The sequence below is a fragment of the Mirounga leonina genome, unplaced genomic scaffold (genome assembly GCF_011800145.1).
Source record: "Mirounga leonina isolate KUSES-001 unplaced genomic scaffold, KU_Mleo_1.0 Mir_418, whole genome shotgun sequence".
Taxonomy (NCBI): Eukaryota; Metazoa; Chordata; class Mammalia; order Carnivora; family Phocidae; genus Mirounga; species Mirounga leonina.
Genome location: NW_023270739.1, coordinates 566,834 through 576,162, shown reverse-complemented (window position 1 = coordinate 576,162; position 9,329 = coordinate 566,834). Strand labels below are relative to the sequence as shown.

At 53.9% G+C, this 9,329-nt stretch overlaps 1 long non-coding RNA gene across 1 annotated transcript; it reads left to right on the top strand.

The window, feature by feature from the left end:
- Nucleotides 1-1,618: 1,618 nt before the first annotated feature.
- Nucleotides 1,619-8,313, top strand: LOC117998565. The gene is made up of 2 exons (XR_004676018.1): nucleotides 1,619-1,661; nucleotides 5,591-8,313. It is a non-coding gene; the product is annotated as an uncharacterized LOC117998565 (long non-coding RNA).
- Nucleotides 8,314-9,329: the final 1,016 nt, after the last annotated feature.

Sequence of the window (9,329 nt, the reverse complement as noted above, 5' to 3'; positions counted from 1 at the left end):
AGGCTCCCGGGGAGAATCCTTTTCTTGGCCTTTTCCAGCTTCTAGAGGCACACAGCTGGGCCAGGGTCTCCATTTTTAAGGGCTTATATCATTAGATTGGACCCAAGTGGATAATCCAGGATGCTGTCCCAGCTCTAAGCCCTTAACTTCACCCACCTGCAATGTGGATTTGGACGGTTCTGGGTTTGTTGCTGGGCTGAGCAAATTCCTGTCAGAGGCCCTACCGGCCCCACCCTTCGCCTACCATAAGGACAGAGGTTCTGGGAGCTCAGGCAGGTTCTCTGCTCAACCTGGACCTGCTTTTCCTCACCCAACCTCACAGGGCAGGCAGAGTGGGCACTATTGTCCCTATTTTACAGGTGGGCAAACTGAGACCCAGAGAGGCTGTACAACTTGCTTAAGGCCATACAGCTGGCAAGGGGCAGGGCTGACCCTGGGTAATGGCTAGACCCTGAATCCAGGGCTCCACGGTGCCTGCCCCCTGCCTCTAGGAATACAGACTTCCCTGGTTCTCATTTAACCACAGCCCTTGTTTCTTTCGAGAAGGGTGGCGGGCCTTCTTGCCCCTTTCCCAGAACAGGCAGGCTGCTCTCGGGGACAGAAAGGCCACAGGGCAGCCCTTGGCAGGGGGGCTTGTGTGAGTGTGGAGGGATCTAGGAGCCTCCCCAGGCGGCAGGGCCTCATTGCAGCTTGCGTGTTGGTAGGGTGAAGGTGTGGGTGGCCAAGGACGGGTCTGTCTGTCCCGGCCAGAAGGGCTGCAGCTCTTCCTGGTCCCACCGAGGGCCTTGGGGACATCTCTTTCCCTCACACCAGCACAAGGCATTGACCCAAGCAACGCAAAGTTGCTCTGAGTGAGGACATAAGGAAGAGAATGTTCCTGGGGCAGCATCGGAAGCTGGGGTGGCACTCGATACACAAAGGCAGGCAGGGTGTGCCCAGTCCCAAGGCTGGGACCGTGCAGAGGGCACGGGCGGTGTTCCCTCCAGGCCGTCGGCTGCAGCCCATCCCGCCTGGGCCCGGGCCTGGCATGGCAGGAGTTAAGCTGCCGCGGGCACCTTGGCACACGGAGCTGCCCAGAATGTCCGGCTCCCCACCCCCACGGCTTTTCTTCCTTTTTGCCTTTTTCCTTCTTAATTAATCATACGCTGCTGCCCAATTTAAATATGGAAATGCCCAGGCCCCAGCGATGCAATTATTCCTGAGGCCGGGCGGGCTGTCCGGCCCCGGGCTGTGGGGAGCATCGCGGCATCGCCTCCTTTCTGGTGTGTGTGAAATTATGTGCACAAAAGGCGTCTCCTTATCTGAGTGTGTGAACTAAATAAATAAATAAGGGCTTTTGTTTGTTCGCCGGCTCCTGCACATGACTGTTTTGACTAAACCGCCCGTGTTGTCTGTGCCTTTATGGGACTCAGGAGAGGGGCCGGGGGCGGGAGGTGCGGCCGCCGGGCATCTGGGCCTCTCCCTCCCCGGGCATCGCCAGAGCCCGCACCCCTCCCCGCACACACCCTCGCCGGAAAGTTCCCCTGCCCGGGCCGGGCTCCCAGGCAGCTGGCACCGTGCCAGGCTCGCCGCCGAGCGCGGGCAGCGGGGTGGGGCGAGCGGAGGCGGCGCCGAGGACGTGGCCGGGCACCCCGGGCACGAGCCGGACCGAGGCCCGGAAGGTGAGGGCACCCCGGGTGGGCGCAGGGTGGGCACCGGGCGGCGGCAGGCGGGGCGGCGGGTCCGAGTGGGCCGGAGGACGGGGTGGGGTGGGGTGGAGAGCGGCGGGGGGTGGGGGTGGGGGGAGGCGGGGGCACAAAGCCGGGCAGTGCCAGGCACCGCCGCCGCCGCCGCCACCCCGGCCTCCCTCCCTCCCTCTGGGACCGGGCTCTGCGGGGAGGCCGCGCGTGCTTGGGGCCCGGGCAGGCCGTGGCCGTGGCTGGAGGAAGGCCGCGGGGAGCGAGGCGGGGCCCGGGGCTGTCAAGGAGAAAAACATCCCAAGGCCTGCAAATTGCTGCTCTCAGCTTTTTTTTTTTTTTTTCCTCCTCCTGCTTGGGAGGGGAAAAAAAAAAAAGCAGCGCTTCCTCTGGAGGCGGATGCAAAAAGGATGCAGACTTTTAACCATCTCCTGCACCCAGGCCTTCCTCAGCAGCGTCCAGGCCCAGGCCCGGCACGGGGGCATCGAGGGAGGGCGGAGTGTGAGGGCGCCAGATGCCTTTTTCTGGGAGATGCTGGAGAGCCAGGCCCCCTGGGCAGCCCCGGCCAGAAGCTGGGCCCGGTGTGCAGGTGTGAGGCCTGGAGGTCACGGGGCACGTGGTGGGCCGCGTGAGCAGGCACGGCGGCCTCGGGTGCCAACGTCACCTGTGTTTGGTGGCTTTGTCTCTTGGTGTTGAGCAGGGTGCCCGCGCACAGCGCTGGGGCATCGCGTCTTGGTCCTCCCTGACTTGGGGTCTTCTGCCATTCTGAGATCATGACCAATTTTTGTGTTTAAAAAATAATACGGGAAGTTTTCTGGTGCCTGGTGGGGGCTTCACCCACCGTCATTTGAGGGCGGGACTTAAGGAACGAATTCTAGAGTGAGGGAGGTGGTCTGGTCCTTGGAGGAACAGCAGGCTAGCTCCCAGTGCAGAGGGAGAGGCCCATGCACCTCAGGGTGAGGATGCTATGTGGGGAGCAGTCGCAGGAGCGTGGTGGGCTGGTGGTCCCCGGAGGCACAGTGCCTGCCTAGGACCCATGAATATGTTTTAATTGTAACATCTTTTAAAATCAGAAGACAACAATGACTCTAATAATAATGAATATATAATGATGAATTCAGTCTGGATTATATTCATCTTTATACCAAGGCAGTCATAAACTATCATGCTTAATAAGTACGGAGGAAGGGGCCATGAAAGCAAAGGTGTTGGGGGCCATGAAAGTCCTAATGGGGCCCTAGGTTGGTCCAGTCTGTCCCGGGACAAAGGGTCAGATGTCTGGCTCCAGGGAGGCCTTTGGGGGCCATCGGGGTGCCTTGCGAATCAGGCACCGGGTTGACTCAGCCAGCTGTGAAGAGGATCCAGGCCCTTCGTGTGTGCGTGTTTGTGTGTGTTCCTATGCACACGTGTGTGTTTTATAAAGGATTCTCAGGCACATGAGTGTGTGAGACTCACTTCTGGAGACAGGTGAACACAAGGCTGAGGTCAGGTGTGGTCATGAGAGCCTGGTACGCCCGACGCTTGGGTTAGGGGTGGTCACTGGGCCAGGAGCCACGGTGGTGCCTCCCAGCCATTGTTTTCCTAGGAGGGAGCAGGCTTCTACGAGGCCCATTCCCAGCCTAGCCCAGCCCTGCGCAGTAGACACGTAACGTGAGCTGCAAACGGAGCCACATCTGTAATTTGACATGTTTGAGCAGCCACATTTTTTAAAAAGTGGAAACAAGCAGGTGAAATTCACTCTAAAAAGAAAATGTATTTTATCGAACATATACCCAAAGTAGTATATTTCAGTGTGGAATTAATATGAAATTATTAATGAGGTTTTTCCTTTTTTTTTTTAAATATACTGAGTCTTTGAAATCCAGAGTGTATTTTTCACATTCATCTCAGTTTGGACGGACTCCCTGAGTCTCAAAGGCTTAGCAACTACACGTGGGATTGCGATGTGCTATACTGGGCAATGCAGGTTTAGCAGGTCCCCATGCCCCCCTCACCCTAGAGTTGGGGAGACTGGTTTTTCTGCTGCTTTTTTTGCGGGTGGCCCTTCTTGCCCAGGGTCAAGGACGCTTGCCGTGGCGAGTCAGGCCCCCAGCATCCCCTAGAGCTGAAAGAATGGGTGTTGGGGCTGCAAGCTTCCAGGATGAGGGGGGACTGCTGGAAAGGGTTTCTTCGGCCGTGCTCCCAGACGCCAGGGGGACGTTACAAAGGGCTGGCTTCAGAGTACAATAGTGGGGCGGTTAGTCACAGTGCCGGGCAGTGGGCAGACACACAGAGCTCCCTGTGTCTGCGCCTGGCCCGGCTGGGCCCTGCAGCCCGGTTTCCCCTGCTGGTTTCCCAGCTCTGCCCGTGGCCTTTTGTTTGCACCCCTCCCGACTCCCCGATTAACCCCCTGTACCCGTTGCCTACCTGGCCGCCCGGCTGGGGCATCCTGACTAAGCTCTGGTGTCCATCAGCCAGCCTGGCCAGAGGCAAGCTCCTTCTAGAAGCAGAGCCTGGGCCTGCATGATTTCATTGGCATCTGTTGGGAGAGAGGTGTCGGAAGGGCTCCGTCACTGTGGCTCCACAACATCTGAGAGGAGGTTGTTGTCGAGCTGGACAGCCGTGTGTATGTGTGCCGGCTCCCCACCTAAAGATCCCGTCAGCATTTGAGAGTGTTCCCCATGCAGGGGCCGTGCATCGCTGGAAACAATGAAAAGCCAAAACTGCGAAAAATTAAGGAGTGGCCCGGAAGCTGGCGCCTGCACCGTACATCTTAAAGTGAACAGACTGATATAAATATTTTAATCCTGCGCATAGATGATGGATAAGATAAAATAAATTAGTCATGTCCCAGCCCTGTCTGGGGGACCCTCGGGAAGCAGGACTTCTGTCAGCCTTTGTGCCTTGGTGGTTATAACCGAAATCTCACTCCTAGGTTGCAATCTTCACGGCTCCAGGATGGAATTAGCTGTTTGTTGTGATTTGACAGTTAAATTATTAACACGTGGAGAAGGTAACTGCCCTCCAAAAGGTAGAGAGCACGGCAAACAGTCTCTCTCTTTTTAATTAAAAATTATCTGTGCAGGGATTCTGCCTGTTGGATTTTCTTTGCTAAATTAAAGCGGCATGTGTTTTTATTTTAGAAGGCAGGGATGGTTTGCTGTGCCCTGTGTGAGGAGAAGTGAAAGAAAGGGTCTTTTGAAAATGTGCCCATCTACTCACAGCTTAAAAATTCCAAGTGCCAGACGTTTTCCTTGGAGGAAATAAATGTCTCCAATTTATTCCTCTTACCTGTTGATTATGTTTTATAATTATTTGTTTTAAATAATTTAATCCTTGTCTGAAGCTGGAGGTGCCTCGGGAATGTAAAAAGCCTAGGTCTATTGACACCTCTGTGTTAAAAGTCACCGCATGCCCAATCCGGGTCCAGTCCACTCTCCGGATGACACACGGGTCCACGCGCTATGGCTCATCCCACCGCTGCCTTCTGAAAACAAGTGATGGAAGACATATGTTCAGCTCACATCATTTTGTTCTGATTTATTTTAAACCAGTTAAGATGATTTTAGCACAAAGAGTGGTGTATCTTACTTGCTTTCTGAGAGCCATTGGATTTTCAAGCTGGAGTACAAATTTTTTTTTCCCCCAAAATCCAAATTTAGCAATTGCCTTTTAGAGTAGAAGACAGCATGTTGGTTCGCCTTTTAACTCGCTGTGAGAGAAAGAGACTTAAGATCAAATACATTGGATTCGTAGATTTGTTCCCATCCGTTGGTATCAAGGGGCTGGAAATGGCCCCCTTTTAAAAAATAAGATAGGAAAAGGCGTGTTCCCACACGGGGCATCATGAGCTCTTCTGGGGTGGACTCCAGCCCCAGAGGTTCCACAGACGTGTACGTGAGTCATCATCCTACGCATGTGTTTTTCCTTCCCAGGGGGAGTGTGGCATTCGGCTCTAACATCTCCCTTTGACAAAGACAGTCCTTGCCCGGCTGAGGCACCGGCGCCCCTCAGCCGGCCATGTCCCAGGGCAGCCCATTCCTCTCAAGTGATAAACAGACTCTGTGCAAATACCAGTATTTTAACACAAACCCAAGAAACCTTCACGAATTGCAGTTCCACCCCGGCCGCTGGCATCACCTCCGGTAACGGAAAAAAAATTTTTTTGGAATAACGGGAAACACAGCCGATCCCCGGGGAGAATGTCTCCCCCGCAGGAAGGTACCGGGACAAGGTGTGGCAAGTGCTGTGGACCCATGGGCGACTCCAAGCCTCTGCTCCCGTCCTGGGGCTCGTCACTTCTTCAAGCCTGTTTCCCAGATTTAAAAGGAGAAGCATAGTGTCCATCTGAGCCCACGGTCAAGGGCTGTTGCAGAACTATTAAAACGGCAGCGAATATTTGCACGGCAAACCCGCCCAGTTTCATTTTCTGTTTCAAAGTGTTTTTCTAAAGGGTAAAGTGCTGGAGCCACGTGAATGGCCGTTATCATCTTAGTAACTTCTCTGGCAATGGAGGATTATTACTGTTTATGTTAAACTCATACCTAGTTAACAGTAATTCGTTTCATTCTGGTAACGAATTAGATCTACTTGACTTATAACAAATACAGTGTTATCAGTAATACGATCCTTTTCTGAGTATGCAAGCAATATACGCTCATCGCAGAAATCTTGGAAAATACAGAAAAAGGCACGTAAGGGAAAAATCGTTCATCCTCGTCCCCCGTGAAGCGCGGTCACATTTCCAGGATTTCCTTCCAGGCTTTCTTTGCTGCCTCTGTGTCAATTCTTGTAGGCACCTATTTCGGAATAACTCGGTGCCTTCTCTGCTGTGGCCTCGAGTCCTCTTGACGCGGCTGTTCTTCAGGGGCAACTCCTCCCTGACCCATGGGCCGCCTCCTTCGGGCAGGCCCCCGTGCAGACCCCGGTGTTCGGGGAGAAGACCTCGGGCTCCATGGCCCCCAGCCTTCCTCCCCCACTGTTCTGGGAGCCAAGTCAGGGCAGGCCAGACAGACGGCCAATACGGCCCCATGGCAGAGCCCCGGCTGACTCAGGGCGTTGGAGGAAAGGGGCGAGTGGCCTAAGACGCGGCCCCTTGCAAGGCCCAGGCCGCAGGGATGGGGGAGAGCCAGGCTAGGCCTTCCCCATGCAGGATAGGGCAGGGGGGCGGAAGGAAAGCAGCAGCGTGGGAGAACGGGTGAAAGAGCAGGCCTGAGTTCTGGATTCTCGGCAAAGAAAGCCGCTGGAGCCAAATCAATGCTTAGACGCGCAAAGTTTCATCAAAACTGTTGAGATAATGTTTCCAAGGTGTTCACCTTTATGGTCCTGACTCAAACCCACCACGCAGTGGGGGGTTCGTGCCAAGTAGCTGGGTAGGCAGAAATAGGCCAGCACTTCAGTGCAAGGCCACCATTGCCAAACGCCGTGTCGCAATCAGTTATGTGCCTCGGCTGGTCCCGCAAATCCGTCAGGCCTCCGGAGAGGGAACATACTCCCATACTGCTTTCTGGGGTAACTGTGATCCGGAGGGAATTCTAGGATTTCCAAGTTCATTTCTGATAGGATAAATGGAGTCTACGGGGTCGGCCTTAACCCCCCCTTAGAAGAAGGCACCCTCCAACACCCTAACAGCAGATCATTAGAGATTTATTCATAACCGACATTGCAGACAGACTTCGCAGGCAAGGCCACTGGTGGTTGTGTTAGTTACAACAGAGAAATATTAGCAAGAAATGAAATTTGGAATAATAGGGAACGGTGGCGTCAATTATCACATAACAAAATAATGCAATAGTGTGTCCCTGTTAAAATGCTGTTGACAGAGCTTGTAACGGCGTGGGGACGAATGGATACAACATTTTACAAACAGTAAATATGTATGTAAATGATGTAATTGTATGCACATGTTTACTGTTCGGAAGGAAGTACAATAGAATATTCTTTCTGAATAATGGCATATCGGTGAATTTTCCTTTTTCCTTTTTCCATGTATTTTATACTTGAATTATTTTTATTTTATGCTTACTACTTAAATGATCTCTATCTTAAATATCTATCTTTAAATTACTCAGGCTTTAGACCTTGCTGTCCCTTCTCAAACACACAGTATTTTTATAAGCAGAAAAGAAATAATTTTTAATGGCTTGTGAGTAGAAACATAGACAAATGGCATATTTTCCTTCAGTAGTTGTGGATAGATGGCATGTAGCAGAAATATTCGTTAGACCAACAAATACGTATAGTAAGTAAATATTATTCGTTTCTTATAAAAGATTTATACCTTGATAGCTTATTAATCAAACACTACATGCATTTGCTAACCAAACATGTGTACTTGCACACCCAGGGCATAAAAATCTCAGTTCAGATTTTGCGTGAACTTACGGAGAAATATTTTTGCCCCCTGCAGTAATAGCATCAGGAAGGGAAAAAAAGGCATTCTTGTTCTTCTTGGATACTTGGTCCGACACTTGGTCTAACCACCTATGTTCAGACCCTGTGCTTGACTGGGGGGTTGTGCTTTCTGCTTCTACTGCTTGGCAATTTAAAAGTTTCTTCAAGTTCCTATCTGGAGAAGCATATAGATTTCGGATTCATAACGCCAGATGATAAACTGCGGTCTTTGGGTGGAAATCTTGGTTTATTTATACTCATTGTTTGCCTTTGAAAAAAGAAAGAAAACACTTTTTCTCTCCCCGGCTGTACTTTGCAGGACTTCCATATCTCAAAATATTACTTTGCAATCCCAAGAAACCTGCTGATTGACAGCTGGAGAGGCAGGGGAGCATCTCTTGTGTCAAGACACCAGGGGAGGATTTTCTTTTTTAACCACAATGCTACAGGAGTTTGTGATGTGGAAAAATCAGTCCACGTTTCCATTTAAAATACCTTAGCCTTCAAGCAAGTGTCATTTTCCCCCCGTAAAATGAATTTCCAGGACCAGCAGTGCTGGGAAGGGTAGAATCTTTAAAACGCAGGGGTCTGGAAAGTAACGCAATGCTTCCCCCCGCCCCCCCATCCCCGCGTCGGCTTAAAAGGCCCCGCGGGGCGCACTCAGAGCGACTCCGCGACCCCGCTCCGGCTGCCACGTGGCGCAGGTGAGCCGAGACCTGCAGGGGCCGCGAGGACCCGCCGGCCTTCCCCAGAGTCCCCCTCCAGGCCCCGGGCCGGCCCTCCGCCCGCGCTCCTGCCCCCCGCCCCCCGCCAGGGCCTGGCGGGCGCAGCCTCAGTTTCCCCGGCTGCCTCTGCGGGTGGGGGCGCCGGCGGGAAGGGGTCTGCACGCGGTAGGCCCGGCCGGCCCGGGAGGCGCCCGGCTGGGAGGTCCCGCCGGCCGCCGGGGCGCGACCCTCTAATCCGCTTTAGTCAATATATTGTGCGCTTTACTTCGGCAAAGTAAACAGGGCGGGCGAACAAAGCGGCGGCCGCCCGGCCCGCGACTCCCTGACCCCGGGGTCGCGCCCTTTGTTCGCCCTCAGTGGGGCCGCTCCACCGCCCGCCGCGGCTAATTGGGGCGCGTGCCGCCGCCGCCGCCGCCGCGGACCCCGGGTCCCTGGTTCGGACCCGGGGGCGGCGGGGGACCCCAGACCACGGCCCCTGGCTGGGACCTGGACCCGGACCCAGACCCGGACCCGGAGGAGGACCCCAGACCCCGGGCCCTGGCTGGGACCCGGACCC